Here is a 19,520-nt window from a genome sequence, read left to right on the forward strand (position 1 = left end):
GCTAAATTTTTAGTGTAAGAAAATTCATATAAAACGATTTTCGTGTATCTTTCATACACAAAACATTACATTTAGGAAGGCTCTAATTATTTTTAAGTTTGGTTGTTTCCAATTTGCATTAGCTGCTAGCTTGGTTTCTTTGAAAAAAAAAAGTGCGTTGTGGGTAATTTTGGCTCAGTAGAAGAAGCGGTGCCTCTCCATTTGGAAAGACATAGATTGCCATAAAATCGTATTTACTTATTATCTCAAAAACATTTGTTCAGAAGGAGCTTTCAAACCAAAAACTTTGTTACTGCGAACTTTATTATTATTATTATTGGTGCATTAACTTTAATAATGAAACATAAAAACCCAATTTTTACTAAGCGTGTGACGCAAGTATGAGAAAACGACATTTTATATTATCCTTCCATAAAGTCTCTTCTTCGCCTACGAACTCAGAGACAACGTGAAGTATATATAGAGTGTAAACGATTATTGTTTACAACGTACCATAGCTATGTAGTGGAAGTCGAAACGAAGAATTTTATACAAGACCCTTGTGGTCTATTAAGTTGGGAAACAGCCACCAACAGGTTTACAAGACTACATGAGCTATAGCCCATGAGCGTCGCGTGAGATTTTCATGTTCTTGTCTGTTTGTTGTATCTGCTCGTAACGGGCAACACATCGTTCGTAATTGGCGAGCAGTCTGCACTCGTGGCCGGTTTTCCGTGCGCCACCCTATATTATTTCCCTGCGATCAGCCACACAAGGCTACCTTTGGCTAAACGAGAGGTTCTGCAGAATCACAGAAATGACTTCTAAAAGTGTGTAAGAATTCTGTAATGAATAAAAACTCTATACTCCAGGGGGGAGGCAAGTGCCTCCTCTTGGTGCCCTCCATCCTTCGGTCACCTACACTACTAGTTTTCAGTTTTTCATAAGAACCATATACCAAGCACAAATGAACGGTGAACGACTAAAAATGAACGGTTCCCAAAAAAGAACGATCAGCAGTGAACTAGTTCCCAAGGATGAACGAGTTTGCCCATCTCTAGTTCTGTAGAATGGTGTGTTAGTCACGATTTGGGCCAGTATCATGAACAGATGTTGGAAACCTTTAATAGATATCGTAGGTAATCTTTAGTTTGCGCAGCATCGAGACGAGATCCTGCCCTATAGTCAACATTTCGAGCATGGTTTCGTCTTTTAAGACTATATTTGACTGCCACTTCGTGGCCAGCTCGTGAACACTTCCCTTCCGGATGCAGAAGACAACGAAATTGGATGGGCTGAGGTATAGCCTGACATATACGTGATTCAGCATGCTTAGATGAAATGAAGCTTCCAATCCCTCGTAGCAAGAACTCTCCCCATACGCGTAGGTAGACTGTTTATCGTCATGTAAGCGTACTGTCATGTCGCTGGCTTAGTTGCGGAGTATCTTTGCGGGCAACGCGTTTGCAGAGTCGAGCACGGGACACGGAATTGTTACATTGTGTTGTGGGTAGCACTGCATGTGAGAGGCACTGTTATTATGGAAGTTCAAGTGTTGCTACAAGTGCTATTATAGTAAAGTGATGAAATATGGAAGTGATTCAGAGGAAAGTGCGTAATGATGTAATTAAAAATGAGCAGTGCCGCCGATAACGTATTTGTGTATCCTCTCGTTGCGTGTCGCACCGTACATCAATCATCCGCGCCGTGTTCGGCCTCTCAGAATGAACTAATGTCGATCAGCAACATAGTTTACCACGAAAGAGATCATTCAAGTGCCAGTGTCTTGTAGTGAGCGTGAGAACGTGCGTTCGGTCATCGCGCTCCGCATCATCAACAATCAGCCACACCGCGACGATTACGCTTACGCTCGTGCAAGTGATGTTGTGGACAGGTAATCATAAAGAATGTTAATTGGGATAAGCAGTTATGACTTATAATGTAAACAGTGCAACCTGGGATTTCTTATCGTCTCAGAATATGTTCATACCAGACGTAGGACAGTGTTGTGCTTAACGTTGAGTGGCTCCCCTAAACCCGCTTGCACGACCGCCGCGGGATTATCAGGTACGTGGTGTGGACAGGACGCGCGGTCACGAAACGAGAAGCGACAACAAGTTAAAGAGTTCCCCCACCCATTTGTCCCCCCGGGCGTGTTACAGTCACTTGCTCCAGTGTGTACACCAAACCAAAAGGTAACGAATACTTGCTCCAGTGTGTACACCAAACCACAAGGAAACGAACATACGTTCCTACAGGTCCGCATCAGACTGAGTTCACGAAGCGAAAAAATCATTAACAGGTGCTGGAGGTAGCGAAGTCGGCGTAGTAATGCAAAAGTTCCAAATCAGTAACCACTCCAGACCGGCAAACAAACTCAGTCAACTTGGCTCTGCAGTGGCGTCATATGGACAGTTAGAAAGTAGGCCTACAGCAAGCAACTAGCAGTGCTGCGAGCCCGGACCACAGGCTCAGCGTCAAACAGTCGCCACCGTGTCGCGCCATATGACGGGCATGGCTTGACGGTGGCTCCCCTTACGACAATGGCCCACAGCCTCCGCTCACAGCCTTACGGGGCCAACGAGATAATATACGCGGCCCTGCAAAGAACTTGTAACGTCACACCAGTCGCCTTGTCCCCCACTTCGCGAACGCTTGGTTCCGTGCAAGGCCCTCGGGAAATCAACATTTAATTGAAAACCTAACCGCTAAAGGCCTGAATTTCGTCGTGTGCCATCGACAACTTTCATACGTTTAAAAGCGCAGTCAAGAATTATTAAACTCGTCTGAAACAGTTACTTCTCCCCGCCGGAGACGGCTGCCGGCACTCGTAAGACCAACAACCTCACGAGGTGGCGCAGTGGTTGCCACACTGGACCCGCTTTCGGGAGGACGACGATTCACAACCAGGTCCGGCCATCCTTATTTTGGTTTTTCGTGATTCCCCTAAATCGCTTCAGTCAAATTCCGAGATGGTTTTTTTGAAAGGGCACGGCTGACTTCCTTCCCCATATTTCCCTAATCCAATGGGCCCGAGGAGCTCGGTGCTTGGTCTCCTCCCCCAAATCAACCAACCCACCATGACCACGTCCGTGCTAGGTGGGAGATCCGAATCACGCTTGGATGCATAAGTATTATTTATTGCACTACTATCATGTCCTTATTTTAAAGTAAACTTTTTATTGCTAAGCCTTATCGTTTCGTTCTCTGTTCCCCTATAAGTTGAATTATACACTTTCACAGATATGCAGGTGAGATATGGATCCACGCTTGTATTCTGTGGAGGGTTGGGGGGTGGCGGGGGTGCGATCCAAGATCTCACTTTATTCCCTCCCACCCGGACCCCCACCGTATAATAACGGGAATAGAATATGTAACATATAATGTATTAAATTGATTGTTTGACTTTTTCAGAGGAATTTACCATCGTCATTGTACCTATAGAAACTACAACGATGCAGATCAATCTCCCGCAAGAGACAGCCTCAAAAGCAGGACTTTGCGCATCTTTTGAAAAAAAAGGAGAATATGATAGGCGGGAAAGAGGTATCAAAATATGTTATGCAACTGTAAAAAAAGACTACAAAATTTAAATACCTAGGAGAAATAATGCAACCGAATACTTTGGACAAATAAGCTAACGTACAAACAGCAAGAAAATTGAAGTGGCTTTTCAATTAACAAGAAACTAGTGCAACGATAATTTTTATCCGTAAATATAAAGCTCCCGTACCACAACATAGTCATTAGACCAGAATGACTTTATGCATCATAATGCCTTTCTTTACGTGCAGCCGGCCGCGGTGGTCTCGCGGTTCTAGGCGCGCAGTCAGGAACCGTGTGACCGCTACGGTCGCAGGTTCGAATCCTGCCTCGGGCATGGATGTGTGTGATGTCCTTAGGTTAGTTAGGTTTAAGTAGTTCTAAGTTCTAGGGGACTGATGACCACAGCAGTTGAGTCCCATAGTGCTCAGAGCCATTTGAACCATTTTTTGAACCTTACGTGCAAACAAACGATTAGTTGAAAAATAAAGAAGGAATGGAACAATGTACCTTTATTCCTGCGCCAGAACTGTATTCTCACTTCAAAGGTGTCGAAGAGCGCCGCCTACCCTGCGTCATAGAGTGGTTAAACCTGCAGCTCCCACATTCTGTGACAGGCTTTGACGTCCAACACCTTACCTTCAACACGTGATTTCAGTGTCCTTCAACCACTTTCCACAGATGCTCACAACAGTACCACGCTAACAGAAGACCTACTACGCCGTTTGTGAGATGCTAGTTTCCAGGCGCCGGGCAGGAACAACGTGTTCTTTGTCAAAGTCGCTTATATCAGTGAATTACCATATTTGCGGCCCCTGTCGTCGGTATAATGATTTCCCATTCTCTGCTTAGCATACGTGCATACTTCCCTCATCGCCTGACGTGGCCGCAACACTATCAGACGCAATTCAATCTTGTGGAGAGCTGTGGTCATAATACACGGTCCAGTCATCGCATACGTTCGACGTCAACGTGCAATAACAACTCACAGACAGCAGGTAGTAGGACTGGCGGTTGAGGTTGTGGAAAGCTGTGTGGTAGACGCGGAGAAACAGTGCAGTTGTTGTTGTATTGCGGAAACGGAGTGATTTATCTGACGTCCAGAAAGTTACGATCACTGGCTTTCTGAGCAAGGAAGGACGCTGGACCGAAACGACTAAGTCTGTAAATTGTTCGCGTGCCACCGTGGTTAAAGTATATAGTACAAGGTAAAATGATGCTATCCAAAACAGCCACCGAGGCAATTGTGGTGCACCACAAGCCATAGATGGCAGGGATGAACAACGACTGCGGAGATGTGTGCGGGTAAATAGACGTACCACTGTTGACCACCTGACTGCCCAGATGAACCAAGGGGCAACCAACAACGTCTCCGTCATGACCGTTCAGCGAACGTTGTGGCGTATGTGCCTCAGCATCAGGCGCCTGGTTCATGCATCCGTACTGGTTGCTGTACATTGGCGACAAAGGTTGGAACTTGAACGCGAATACCAAAACTGGATATCTACTGAGTGGCTACAGATGGTCTTTTCAAATTACTAACATTTTATGCCCCATCAGACAGATGGCCGAGGGCGCGTATGGTCCTGCAACAAACGTCGGAAGGGTCCATGCTGGAGGAGGGAGCGTTACGGTCAGGATGATCTGGATGATCTAGTCATTCTGGAAGGCACAGTGAATCAACATAAGCATGCATCTATCCTTGGACCTTGTCCACCCCTGCATGCAGCTTGTTTTCTCCTCAGCACGATGGCATCTACCAGCAGGACAGTGCAATGTGCCACCACTGCTCGCTATGTACGTGCATGGTTCGAAGAGCACCATGGTGCGTTTACTAGTCTCCCCTGGCCACCAAACTCCTTGGACTTTAACCCAATCGACAATCTGTGGGCCCAGCTCTATCGGGCTGTTCGCGACATGGATACTCAACCGATAAACCTAACCACAGCTCTGTAGTCGGCATGGCTCTACATCCCTGTCGGTACTTTCCAGATCGTCACTGGCTCTCTCCCTTGCAGCAAAAGTTGGTTATTCAGGTTTTTGACAGATTGTTATAACAATGTGACTGGACCGTATATTTCGTGTCATCTGTGTGAGTGCTTCTCTGCATGTATTCCAACGGTCTGTTGATCATGTACATGAGGCCGTAATTGGATAACCGTTACGTCACTTCTTCGACTTCACCGAAAAAACTGAGCAAGGTGGCGGAATGGAATGATACTGGCCCCGCATTGAGGTGACTAGTTTCAGTCCACCTCCGGCGGTGCATGGGTCCCCTAAATTGTTTGACGCAAATGTCGTTATTGCATGTTCGTGAAGAACAAGATTGCTTTCTTTCATCCAACCGTCCCTGTGCAGAGTTTATAATAACTGAATCGTCGACTAGACGTTTAACCTCCATCTTCCTTCCTTTCAAATCACAGAAGGAAAAAAAAAATATGCAAGAAGTAAAGATTTGTGCATAGACTGGACGAGAGTAGGGTAAGCTTGTCGCCTAAGTAGGTGAGATTATCAGAATATTTTCATTTGACGGGTACCTCCTTCTCGGAGGTAGCCTCTTTGTGTAGTGCTGTAGAAGAAAAATTTCACCTCCAGTAGGTGATGGTAAGGGCCTGGAGGGAGAGAGGTGGACGATGGGGAATGGAGGAGAAGGAGGGGAATCATCACATCATGAAACTCGACTCATTTTTTTAGAGGAAAGGGCATTTTACGCTGTTGATGATCTTCCCGCCTTTCGAATGGGGTTCTTAAAGTCGACGATCACCTCGGGGCATTCGAATTGATGACGATTGAATCGCTTGGACACTCCATTGATAATTACTCATTTCCTTCCTGGTTATGGACTGATCGGGATATCACTACGACGTGTATTAAAATTATAGTACCACTGACTTCTTTTTCTCACCAACTAATCACACGAAAACTGTGAAACTTGTGTCACTTCTAGGCGTAATCTCCCTGCAGTACTAGACAGTTTTCACTGTGTCGATACCATGATCGTGGCCTCTGCGAAGGCTTTTTTAGGAGTCTGGTTTGACCACTGGAAAACCGCTAATGCAAAAATGTGCGACCACAGAGAATGTCTCTCACCTTTGTAAACAGCTAGGACTCGCTAGGAGCCAAGTCACGTGAGTAGGAATCATGAGAAATCGCGTCAAAGTTGTTGTCACGATGAAACTGCGGCGTCGCTTTAGCCCTATGCTCTGGTGCACTGTCTTGGTGAAATGGCACACGTACAGCCTTTTACGGCCGTTTTTCGTGCGATTCTGGAAGGATATTGTTTTCCAAAACATCTCGATAGGATGAACCTGTCACCGTAGTACGCTTTGGAACGCAATGAGTACGAATTACGCTATCGCTGTCCCAGATCACGGCCACCAGCAGTTAAACGAAATTTTTTCGTTACCGATTCAGTGTAAGTGCTTCCATTGAACTGATTGGCGCTTCGTTTTAGGAAGGAAACACGGCACTCATGTCTCGTAAATTGTCACAATCGACGAAAAGGAAGTCCCTTTCATGCCATCATCACGCATCAGCATTGCCTAGCAAAATGCCACGGGAGCAGCCTTATGGCCGTCCGCCTGCGTTCGTGGCACTCACCTGGAGGACACTTTTCACATATTCAGGCCTTCAATCAGGAGTGTGCGCACAGATCCCATGGAAATGCCAATTCTGAAGACGAGATGTTCCACACTCATTCAGCGATCCTGCAAAACAGCTTTCTACATTCGCCAAATTGTGTCGTCAAACCAGCTGGTGCGGAGCAAAACAGTCTTGGTTTGTTGTCTCTACCTTCCTCGAACTGTCGCACCCATGAAAACACATTAGACATATCTATCCCACCATCACCACAGGTCACACTCAGCTGGCGATGAATTTCAATCGGTGTCACAAAACGCAAATGGGTAAAACGAATGATTACACGCTTTTTTTTAAATATCATAACCAGTCCTCTTTTCCGTCACTGCTGCTAGAGTTCTGTGTGCTCTATAGTGCTGCCATCTCTGTCACGCACTTAAAACCAGTGCACACGTATTTTGAAACAAACTGCATGTTTCTATATTGTTCCAGTCCTGAGGGAAAAAACTCAGAGTTTCATTTTATTTTAGTTTATTGTATGCTTTATCGATAGCTATTACTGCATTATAGTAACAAAATCGTGACACGAGATTCGAATAAAAATTTAACCGTTATGAATGCTTCAATCTTGGACGACATTCACTGCTTACGAATTACTGTTCAACATTCTTCCGGCATGCGACCATAAAAATGGTTCAAATGGCTCTGAGCACTATGGGACTTAACATCTATGGTCATGAGTCCCCTAGAACTTAGAACTACTTAAACCTAACTAACCTAAGACAGCACACAACACCCAGTCATCACGAGGCAGAGAAAATCCCTGACCCCGCCGGGAATCGAACCCGGGAACCCGGGCGTGGGAAGCGAGAACGCTACCGCACGACCACAAGCTGCGGACATGCGACCAAAAAATTCAGTTCACTAACTGGGTAACTTTCAACTACTTATTTGGACCAAGTATTCATTACCGACCACACCTGTAGACTCCTAGCCGGCCGGAGTGGCCGTGCGGTTCTAGGCGCTACAGTCTGGAGCCGAGCGACCGCTACGGTCGCAGGTTCGAATCCTGCTCGGGCATGGATGTGTATGATGTCCTTAGGTTAGTTAGGTTTAATTAGTTCTAAGTTCTAGGCGACTGATAACCTCAGAAGTTAAGTCGCATAGTGCTCAGAGCCATTTGAACCATTTTTTGTAGACTCCTCTTTATAGATAGCCGTGTTGGCGATCGCTCAGAAATAAATAATCGTAAAAACTTATTTTTGAGCCCAGAGCTATTTAATTGCGCTTTGTAGTACCTCACAAAAGAGGTGATAAATATCATACCGATCGAACTACAGTAACGACAGCCTCTCAATTTCACAAGGCTACGTCTCAACGCCGGATTTTATACTCTCCATCTACCTCCTCCTCTTCGTCATATTTCACAAGCACTCAGTCGCACTTACTCCTATCACAGATGCCGATGAGGGAATAGCTAGACACGCTTACAATAGACCGTGTCCTCAGGAATATACATAAAATACCACAACTGCGAAATCCGTGTGCGACATGCTTACAGCCTGTGTTTCTCACTATTGCTTCACTCATTTCGCTGCACGTTTCCGGTGATAATTTCTGAGACGTTTTTGCAGGATCGGTGAAATTTTGAAGAGAAAGAGATATGAAAATTGTCACTGAAGCTACTCGTAAGAACACGTTTTGTTTTGTGTATGTACAGAGCTCCCGTAGTCTAAATCTGGCACGTATATTTATGACGTGAGAGACTAGATGGACGATCCGCACTTAGACACGCGTATTGGGACTTTATCGGTGGGTAATTTGCTAATGCCTGAGGAATTCTGGTAATACCGTTAATTGTTGGAGCTAGTTTCGATTTAACAGCATTAAAACTTCGGTAACGACGCGTGCTACTCTTCGGGGGAACATTCAAGTTTTAATCACCCAAATTAAACGCTCCCTCTGCACGATTATTACGGTTGTTTGCTAAATGACTTCTTGTGAGCAGACTGTACTATTATAGTCATGATTACACTAATATTCCTTTATGTCCCACTTCTTCAGCAATAACATACAAAGCTTAATTGCGTAAGCCTCAATAGAAGACAACCATAAACTCCCTTTAATGAAAATCATTATAGCGCATTACAGAAAAATCGACAGCTAATCAGGTGCTTTCATAGCGTTAATGTGCCACTTGCACATCCTCCCACGCGTAGGAATATTGTTTCAACAACACAAGCTGTCCCACACAGACTAGCTGTGAGGTCACATGCGTACTGAAACTGTCATTTCCCAAATGACTGTTCATTACCATTGCCGCTGGTTATAACCTCATTTGTCTTCCCTACAAAAAAAAAGAAAAAAACGGGTAAAATTTTCGTACACACTGTTGACATTACTGCCCCAGTTTAAGAATACTAAGCGATCTCAGAAATGTTGTGTATGCCACTCAGAAGTAAACTGAATAAGGTAAGAGAGCCTAGCGTTGAACATCTTGTCGATATCTACATCATCTTAGATGGAGCACTAAGTAGTTAGAATCAGACTACATAAAAAAGAAGGATTATAATTGAAGGGAATCTGTCGTGCATTCACCTGAAGGGACTAGGTAAATTGCAGAAACATCCCTTGCGTCGATGGAATAGGGATTTGAATACTAACCTACCAATGATGCAGAATACGAGTTCAGTGTTCAACTCATCGATTCCATACTGACGCTGAGATGTTGAAATCTTAATTGTTTGGGTCAATAAATGCACCAAAAATCTGTACTCGAAAATAATATATAGATACTGAAGAAATTACAGGGAAAATTACTCACATATCAGAGCAGAAATACTACTATCAGCACATTGATCCGAAATCACTTTATTTCCATCTTAGAACCAAATTTGTACAGCTCTTGTAAAGGCACGTAAGAAAAGAAAGTAACAGCAAGCGATATGAAACTCTTACCTACATGACATATTCAAAATGCCGTCCGTTAGCAGTGATACACGCAAGAACCCACCATCGCACGGAATCCAGATTGTGCTGATGTAGACAATCTGATCAAAAGAGCTAATAGTGGACATTAATATTGGGCGCGTCCGCCGTTCGCCTTCATGGCGGTTCGAGCTCTGCTGGAAACACTTTCAAGGAGATATTTGAGTGTCTGCGGAGGAAGTGCAGTCGATTATTCTTCAAGAACCGAAAGCAGGGAAGGTAGTCATGTTGGACGCAGGGGTCTGGATGCGAGGTCAACTTTCTAACTCATCCCAAAGCTGATCCAATAGGCTCAGGTCGGGAATCCGGACAGACAAGTCCGTTTCAGGCATGTTGTTAGCCACAAATCGTTGCCTCACGGATACTGCCCTATCACAGAGTGCATTATTACGCTACTACAGTCGTCGTCTCTGGACTGTTCCTTTACTGTACGCAGTACACGATAATGCAAAATGTGTTCACATCCTTCCGTATATAGCGTTTTCTTAAGCGCAGTAATGGGACCACAACCCATCCCCGAATAACACGCCTCTACTGTAACACTGCCTCCTTCATACCTCACTGTTGCACACAAATCATGCCAGGTAAATTCTGCAGGTACCCGCTAGGCCTAAACACGTCCATCGGATTGCCCCAGTGCTAGCATGATTGGTCAGTCCAAGTCACTCGTTTCCAGGAGCGTCACTCTTTGCGCCACATCAACCGCAACTTCGCACTGGCTCTGAGCACTATGGGACTTACCTTCTGAGGTCATCAGTTCCCTAGAACTTAGAACTACTTAAACCTAACTACCTAAGGACATCACACACATCCATGCCCGATGCAGGATTCGAACCTGCGACCGTAGCAGCAGCGCGGTTCCGGACTGAAGCGCCTAGAACCGCTCTGCCACAGCGGCCGGCGCTTACCACTGAGTACAGAAATGTGTGGCTTATGTTGTGCCGCGTAACACTCGACGGTACATGCCTGTCAGTAAGTGAGATCTTGGTTTTGGTCTTGGTTTAGCTGAGGTTGTCCCTTCGCGTTCCGCTTCGCAATCATATCACCAGCAGTTGACTTGGACAACTATAGAATGCCAATAAATTCTCCTGTGCTGAGTTCGGCCCAAAGCCCTGAGGATGGCCACTTGCAATAGTGGCCGATACGTCGGTCAATTTTATATACTGTTAATGCGTTCAACAGCCCAGAAGAAAATGATAATTAAATCGACATCATAGCTGCAAAGAGGCGTTGATATACATCACTGGGGTCATTTTGGAAATGTGTGTCCCGACCGGGACTCGAACCCGCGACCTCCTGCTTAAGCGGCAGACGCTGTATCCATCTGAGCCACCGAGGGCACAGAGGATAGCGCGCCTGCAAGGACATATCTCCTGCACCCTCCCCGTGAGACCCAATTTCCCAACATGTCTACATCAATACATTCGTAGTGTGCCTAATAGATGCTTCCCCATCACACTCATTACTCGTGGCATATTAAGCTACCAAGTCCCGTATGAGCGTCTGCCATGTGAGCAGGAGATCCCAGATTCGATTCCCTGTAGGGGCACACATTTTAAACATGTCCCCAATAATGTATATCAACGCCTGTTTGCTGCTAGGGTGTCGATTTAATTATCATTTCATTCTAGAGAAGCTGCACACTCATCAATGCTATCTGTTCTTTCGGGAACAGATACTACACTAATGGCCATTAAAATTGCTACACCAAGAAGAAATGCGGATGATAAACGGTTATTCATTGGACAAATATATTTTACCAGAACTGACATGTGAGTACATGTTCACGCAATCTGGGTGCATAGATACTGAGAAATCAGTACCCAGAACAACCACCTCGGGCCGTAATAACTGCCTTGATACGCCTGGGCATTAAGTCAAACAGAGCTTGGATGGCGTGTACAGGTACAGCTGCCCATGGAGCTTCAAGACGATACCACAGTTCATCACGAGTAGTGACTGGCGTATTGTGACGAGCCAGTCGCTCGGCCACCATGGACCAGACGGTTTCAATTGATGAGAGATCTGGAGAATGTGCTGGCCAGGGCAGCAGTCGAACATTTTCTGTATCCAGAAAGGCGCATACAGGACCTGCAACATGCAGTCGTTCATTATCCTGCTGAAATGTACGGTTTCGCAGGGATCGAATGAAGGGTAGAGCCACGGGTCGTAACACATCTGAAATGCAGCGTCCATTGCTCAAAGTGCCGTTAATGCGAACAAGAGGTGACCGAGACGCGTAACCAATGGCACCCCGTACCATCACGCCAGGTGATACGCCAGTATGGGAACGATGAATACACGCTTCCAATGTGCTTTCACTGCGATGTTGCCAAACACGAATGCGATGCTGTAAACAGAACCTTGATTCATCCGAAAAAATGACGTTTTGTCATTCGTGCACCCAGATTCATCGTTGAATACAACATCGCAGGCGCTCCTGTCTGTGATGCAGCGTCAAGGGTAACCGCAGCCATGGTCTCCGAGCTGATAGTCCATGCTGCTACAATCGTCGTCGAACTGTTCGTGCAGATGGTTGTTGTTTTGCAAACGTCCCCAACTGTTGACTCAGGGACCGAGACGTGACAGCACGATCCGTTACAGTCATGCAGATAAGATGCCTGTCATCTCGACTGCTAGTGATACGAGGCCGTTGGGATCCATCACGGCGCTCCGTATTACCCTCCTGAACACACCGATTCCATATTCTGCTAAAAGTCATTGGATCTCGACCAACGCGAGCAGTAATGTCGCTATACGATAAACCGCAATCGCGATAGGCTACAATCCGGCCTTTAAAAAATTCGGAAACGTGAAGGCAAGCATTTCACCTCCTTACATGAGGCATCACAACAATGTTTCACAAGGCGACGCCGGCCAACTGCTGTTTGTGTATGAGATGGTTCAAATGGTTCAAATGGCTTTGAGCACTATGGGACTGAACATCTATGGTCATCAGTCCCCTAGAACTTAGAACTTCTTAAACCTAACTAACCTAAGGACATCACAGAACACCCAGTCATCACGAGGCAGAGAAAATCCCTGACCCCGCCGGGAATCGAACCCGGGATTTGTGTATGATAAATCGGCTGCAAACTTTCCTCATGTCAGCACATTTTAGGTGTCGCCACCGGTGCCAATCTCGTGTGAATGCTCTGTAAAGCTAATCATTTGTATATCACAACATCTTCTTCCTGTCGGTTAAATTTCGCTTCTGTAGCACGTCATCTTCGTGGTGTAGCAATTTTAATGTCCAGTAGTGTACATTCATATATGTTGATGTTGTGGTCTTCAGTCCTGAGATTGGTTTGATGCAGCTCTCCATGCTACTCTATCCTGTGCAAGCCTCTTCATCACCCAGTACCTACTGCAACATACATCCTTCTGATTCAGCTTAGTGTATTCATCTATTGGTCTCCCTCTACGATTTTTACCCTCCACGCTGCCCTCCAATACTAAATTGGTGATTCCTTGATGCCTCAGAACATGTCCTACCAACCGATCCCTTCTTCTAGTCAAGTTGTGCCACAAGCTCCTCTTCCTCCCAATTCTATTCAATACCTCCTCATTAGTTATGTGATCTACCCATCTAATCTTCAGCATTCTTCTGTAGCACCACATTTCGAAAGCTTCTATTTTCTTCTTGTCTAAACTATTTATCGTCCATGCTTCACTTCCATACATGGCTACACTCCATACAAATACTTTCAGAAACGACTTCCTGACACTTAAATCTATACTCGATGTTAACAAAGTTCTCTTCTTCAGAAACGCTTTCCTCCCCATTGCCAGTCTACATTTTATATCCTCTCTACTACGACCATCATCAGTTATTTTGCTCCCCAAATAGCAAAACTCCTTTACTACTTTATGTGTCTCATTTCCTAACCTAATACCCTCAACATCACACGACTTAATTCGACTACGTTCCATTATCCTCGTTTTGCTTTTGTTGATGCTCATCTTGTATCCTCCTTTCAAGACACTATCCATTCCGTTCAACTGCTCTTCCAAGTCCTTTGCTGTCTCTGACAGAATTACAATGTCATCGGCGAACCTCAAAGTTTTTATTTCTTCTCCATTGATTTTAATACCTACTCCGAAATTTTCTTTTGTTTCCTTCACTGCTTGCTCAATATACAGATTGAGTAACATCGAGGAGAGGCTACAACCCTGACTCACTCCCTTCCCAACCACTGCTTCCCTTTCATGCCCTTCAACTCTTATAACTGCCATTTGGCTTCTATACAAATTGTAAATAGCCGTTCGCTCCCTATATTTTACCCCTGCCACCTTCAGAATTTGAAAGAGAGTATTCCAGTCAACATTGTCAAAAGCTTTCTCTATGTCTACAAATGCTAGAAAAGTAGGTTTGCCTTTCCTTAATCTATCTTCTAAGATAAGCCGTAGGGTCAGTATTGCCTCACGTGTTCCAACATTTCTACGGAATCCAAACTGATCTTCCCCAAGGTCGGCTTCTACTAGTTTTTCCATTCGTCTGTAAAGAATTCGTGTTAGTATTTTGCAGCCGTGACTTATTAAAGTGATAGTTCGGTAATTTCACATCTGACAACACCTGCTTTCTTTGGGATTGGAATTATTATATTCTTCTTGAAGTCTGAGGGTATTTCGCCTGTCTCATACATCTTGCTCACCAGATGGTAGAGTTTTGTCAGGACTGGCTGTCCCAAGGCCGTCAGTAGCTCTAATGGAATGTTGTCTACTCCCGGGGCCTTGTTTCGACTTAGGTCTTTCAGTGCTCTGTCAAACTCTTCACGCAGTATCGTATCTCCCGTTTCATCTTCATCTACCTCCTCTTCCATTTCCATAATATTGTCCTCAAGTACATCGCCCTTGTATAGACCCTCTGTATATTCCTTCCACCTTTCTGCTTTCCCTTCTTTGCTTAGAACTGGGTTTCCATCTGAGCTCTTGATATTCATATAAGTGGTTCTCTTTTCGCCAAAGGTCTCTTTAATTTTCCTGTAGGCAGTATCTATCTTACCCCTAGTGAGATAAGCCTCTACATCCTTACATTTGTCCTCTAGCCATCCCTGCTTAGCCATTTTGCACTTCCTGTCGATCTCATTTTTGAGACGTTTGTATTCCTTTTTGCCTGCTTTATTTACTGCATTTTTATATTTTCTCCTTTCATAAATTAAACTCAATATTTCCTCTGTTACCCAAGGATTTCTACTAGCCCTCGTCTTTTTACCTACTTGATCCTTGGCTGCCTTCACTACTTCATCCTTTAAAGCTACCCATTCTTCTTCTACTGTATTTCTTTCCCCCATTCCTGCCATTTGTTCCCTTGCGCTCTCGCTGAAACTCTCTACAACCTCTGGTTCTTTCAGTTTATCCAGGTCCCATCTCCTTAAATTCCCACCTTTTTGCAGATTCTTCAGTTTCAATCTACAGTTCATAACCAATAGATTGTGGTCAGAGTCCACATCTGCCCCTGGAAATGTCTTACAATTTAAAACCTGGTTCCTAAATCTCTGTCTTACCATTATATAATCTATCTGAAATCTGCCAGTATCTCCAGGCTTCTTCCATGTATAAAACTTTCTTTTATGATTCTTGAACCAAGTGTTATCAATGATTAAGTTGTGCTCTGTGCAACATTATACCAGGCGGCTTCCTCTTTCATTTCTTACCCCCAATCCATATTCACCTACTACGTTTCCTTCTCTCCCTTTTCCTACTACCGAATTCCAGTCACCCATGACTATTAAATTTTCATCTCCCTTCACTATCTGAATAATTTCTTTTATTTCATCATACATTTCTTCAATTTCTTCGTCATCTGCAGAGCTAGTTGGTATATAAACTTGTACTACTGTAGTAGGCGTGGGCTTCGTGTCTATCTTGGCTACAATAATGCGTTCACTATGCTGTTTGTAGTAGCTTACCCGCATTCCTATTTTTTTATTCATTATTAAACCTACTCCTGCATTACCCCTATCTGAATTTGTATTTATAACCCTGTATTCGCCTGACCAAAAGTCTTGTTCGTCCTGCCACCGAACTTCACTAATTCCCACTATATCTAACTTTAACCTATCCATTTCCCTTTTTAAATTTTCTAACCTACCTGCCCGATTAAGGGATCTGACATTCCACGCTCCGATCCGTAGAACGCCAGTTTTCTTTCTCCTGATAACGACGTCCTCTTGAGTAGTCCTCGTCCGGAGATCCGAATGAGGGACTATATTACCTCCGGAATATTTTACCCAAGAGGACGCCATCATCATTAACTATACAGTAAAGCTGCATGCCCTCGGGAAAAATTACGGCTGTAGTTTCCCCTTGCTTTCAACCGTTTGTAGTACCAGCACAGCATGGCCGTTTTGGTTAGTGTTACAAGGCCAGATCAGTCAATCATCCAGACTGTTGACCCTGCAAATACTGAAAAGGCTGCTGCCCCTCTTCAGGAACCACGCGTTTGTCTGGCCTCTCAACAGATACCCCTCCGTTGTGGTTGCACCTACGGTACGGCTATCTGTATCGCTGAGGCACGCAAGCGTCCCCACCAACGACAAGGTCCATGGTTCATGGGGAGGGGGGGGGGGCGAGGGGGGGGGCGAGGGGGAGCCAACAGCACCCGGTGTTCCCAGGCAGTCACCCATCCAAGTACTAACCGGGCCCGATGTTGCTTAACTTCGGTGATCGGACGACAACCGGTGTATTCAACATGGTATGGCCGTTGGCACATTCATATATAGCCCACAAGTCCACAAGAATTTTAATGACAGCGACAACGGCCCCGGAACCCTACGCTTCCATTTGCAGAACGGCTGAATTGTCACAGACGCATCTGTCACCCAGGTGACATCCAAAGATTAGTCCACGTTCGAAGTCACTGAGCTCACCTGTCCGATCCATTCTGCTGCTACTGCTTCTCACAACAAAAGACTACGCCCCTCCTGGTACACTGGTGGGTCCTTCACTCGTCACATCTAATGGTCAATTTTGTATTACATAAGTATGTCCAGAAATATTTCATCAAGTAGTGTAGTCCCCATGTTATAAGCTGACGAATCCATAAACACTTCGTTTCTATGTTATAATTATTTTCTACAACTCTTATTGGTACAGTATTCGTGAGAAACATATAGGAACCGAAAGGACTAGTATACCACACGAAACAGTTTGTTACAGGAAATATTCAAAATACTCTATGCTATCACTCACACGTGCTTCAACTCACTGTCACATCGAATCCTGATGCCACGCCATTAAACTACTTACTGCGTGATTGCGTCATTCATAACACAACATCAGTCAACGAAACTCCTGCCGGCCGCTGTGGCCGAGCGGTTCGAGGCGCTTCAGTACGGAACCACGCTGCTGCTACGTTCGCAGGTTCGAATCCTGCCTCGGGTATGGATGTGTGATGTCCTTAGGTTAGTTAAGTTTAAGTAGTTCTAAGTCTAAGGGACTGATGACCTCAGATGTTAAGTCCCAAAGTGCTTAGAGCCATTTGAACAATTTTGAACAAAACTTCAGAAAAGGACAAAGGGTAAAAAGAGTTTTGAGAGCTGCTAAACATTTTACGACAAACCACGATTTTCGCTCTCTAACAGTTTCTGAGTTATGATATTCTAAAGCGATTAGCGGCATTTTATGGCAACCCTTTACAGAACACTGACCTGTAAAGAACGGTGCTTCGCCAAGTACTTCCTCACGGCTTTCCACATCTCTACGATGAACTGGAAGGACGACGGTAAGCTTTCGCTCGCTAACCGTTATTTCTCGCCCACGGGGCAAGGGCGCTCTTTTGTGGCGGAACACTCGCCGCCATCGTCCTGAGACGGAGCTGCGCAAAGCGCGCCTCCCTCGCGAAGAAGGATTCCGAGGCGGCCTGCTCTTGCAGCAGACGCGCCTCTCGTATTGCAGATCTCCCGCCAATTGTCGGCCGCGACTTCCGAAATGAGAAACCGTGCAACTAATTACAGAAACAGCGCCCGCCGGTTGCTACTTAATGGCTCCGAAACAGAAGAACCACTGGCGCAAACTCAATTTCGTGCTTACGCAGTACAGCGGTTTTGTAACCAGCTCCTCAATTTTGAATACACGACTCGACGTTACAGATCCATTCTTCAATAATGACTCTTCTGAACGAAAGATGGTAGCCAACTTGCAACGGCGTACATTCATCACAACTAATTTGCTCTGAAAAATAAAGGCCGTCTACGCTACTAGGATTACAATCTCCCAGTGACTTACAGAAATTACTAAACCGAAATGTGAGTTGCAGTGCAGCGTTACCTGAAGGCGAGTGCACAACGTGTTAGATGTCCCGCCTTCTCACAAGTGTGGTCGTACACCGCTGCTTTGAACCCTATTCTCATTCAATAAATACACTTCTGGCAAATAAAATTCCTACATCAAGAAGAAATGCAGATGATAAACGGGTATTCATTCGACAAATATATTATACTAGAACTGGCATGTGATTACATTTTCACGCAATTTGGGTGCATAGATACTGAGAAATCAGTACCCAAAACAACCACCTCGGGCCGTAATAACGGCCTTCATACGCCTGGGCATTGAGTCAAACAAAGCTTGGATGGCGTGTACAGGTACAGCTGCCCATGGAGCTTCAAGACGATACCACAGTTCATCACGAGTAGTGTCTGGCGTATTGTGACGAGCCAGTCGCTCGGCCACCATTGACCAGACGTTTTCAATTGATGAGAGATCTGGAGAATGTGCTGGCCAGGGCAGCAGTCGAACATTTTCTGTATCTAGAAAGGCCCGTACAGGACCTGCAACATGCGGTCGTGCATTATCCTGCTGAAATGTACGGTTTCGCAGGGATCGAGTGAAGAGTACAGCCACGGGTCGTAACACATCTGAAACGTAGCGTCCATTGCTCAAAGTGCCGTCAATGCGAACAAGAGGTGACCGAGACGTGTAACCAATGGCACCACATACCATCACGCCAGGTAATACGCCAGTATGGGAACGACGAACACACGCTTCCAATGTGCGTTCACCGCGATGTCGCCAAACACGGATGCGACCATCATGATGGTGTAAACAGAACCTGGATTCATCCGAAAAAATGAAGTTTTGCCATTCGTGCACCCAGGTTCGTCGTTGAGTACACCATCGTAGGCGCTCCTGTCTGTGATGCAGCGTCAAGGGTAACCGCAGCCATGGTCTCCGAGCTGATAGTCCGTGCTGCAACAAACGTCGTCGAACTGTCGTGCAGATGGTTGTTGTCTTGCAAACGTCCCCATCTGTTGACTCAGGGATCGAGACGTGGCTGCACGATCCGTTCCAGCCATGCGGATAAGATGTCTGTCATCTCGACTGCTAGTGATACGAGGCCGTTGGGATCCAGCACGGCGTTCCGTATTACCCTCCTGAACCCACCTATTCCATATTCTGCTAACAGTCATTGGATCTCGACCAATGCG

At 45.3% G+C, this 19,520-nt stretch overlaps 1 protein-coding gene and 1 non-coding gene across 2 annotated transcripts in view; both read right to left on the minus strand.

The window, feature by feature from the left end:
* Window positions 1-19,520, minus strand: part of LOC124709123 (flocculation protein FLO11-like) — a 587,789-nt gene that overhangs the window by 154,326 nt on the left and 413,943 nt on the right. The window lies entirely within an intron of this gene.
* On the minus strand, window positions 16,682-16,800 carry LOC124709148. Its single transcript, XR_007005394.1, has one exon. It is a non-coding gene; the product is annotated as a 5S ribosomal RNA (ribosomal RNA).

This window comes from Schistocerca piceifrons, chromosome 7 (assembly GCF_021461385.2).
Source record: "Schistocerca piceifrons isolate TAMUIC-IGC-003096 chromosome 7, iqSchPice1.1, whole genome shotgun sequence".
NCBI lineage: Eukaryota > Metazoa > Arthropoda > Insecta > Orthoptera > Acrididae > Schistocerca > Schistocerca piceifrons.